General features: G+C 46.9%; 1 protein-coding gene and 1 long non-coding RNA gene across 17 annotated transcripts in view; one reads left to right on the plus strand and one right to left on the minus strand.

The window, feature by feature from the left end:
- The window catches only part of patl1 (PAT1 homolog 1, processing body mRNA decay factor), a 12,102-nt gene that overhangs the window by 3,284 nt on the left and 8,564 nt on the right, over positions 1–254 (minus strand). The window lies entirely within an intron of this gene.
- LOC106529875 (uncharacterized) overlaps positions 1–254 on the plus strand; it is a 6,432-nt gene that overhangs the window by 2,877 nt on the left and 3,301 nt on the right. For 14 of the 16 annotated variants that reach the window (XR_001311697.1, XR_001311698.1, XR_001311706.1 and 11 more), the window contains exon 2: positions 11–242. This is a non-coding gene — a long non-coding RNA (uncharacterized LOC106529875). The remainder of the gene's footprint in view (positions 1–10; positions 243–254) is intronic. The other 2 variants (XR_001311702.1, XR_001311696.1) reach the window with 2 other exon arrangements.

The following is a 254-nucleotide window of genomic DNA, read 5'->3' on the forward strand; positions in this document are numbered from 1 at the left end:
GTTACAGGAGGTTCTGTTACCAGGAGGTTCTGTTAAAAGGAGGTTCTGTTACAGGAGGTTCTGTTACCAGGAGGTTCTGTTACCAGGAGGTTCTGTTACAGGAGGTTCTGTTACCAGGAGGTTCTGTTACAGGAGGTTCTGTTACAGGAGGTTCTGTTAGAGGAGGTTCTGTTACAGGAGGTTCTGTTACAGGAGGTTCTGTTACCAGGAGGTTCTGTTAAAAGGAGGTTCTGTTACAGGAGGTTCTGTTGAGG

The sequence above is a fragment of the Austrofundulus limnaeus genome, unplaced genomic scaffold (assembly GCF_001266775.1).
Source record: "Austrofundulus limnaeus strain Quisiro unplaced genomic scaffold, Austrofundulus_limnaeus-1.0 Scaffold473, whole genome shotgun sequence".
NCBI lineage: Eukaryota > Metazoa > Chordata > Actinopteri > Cyprinodontiformes > Rivulidae > Austrofundulus > Austrofundulus limnaeus.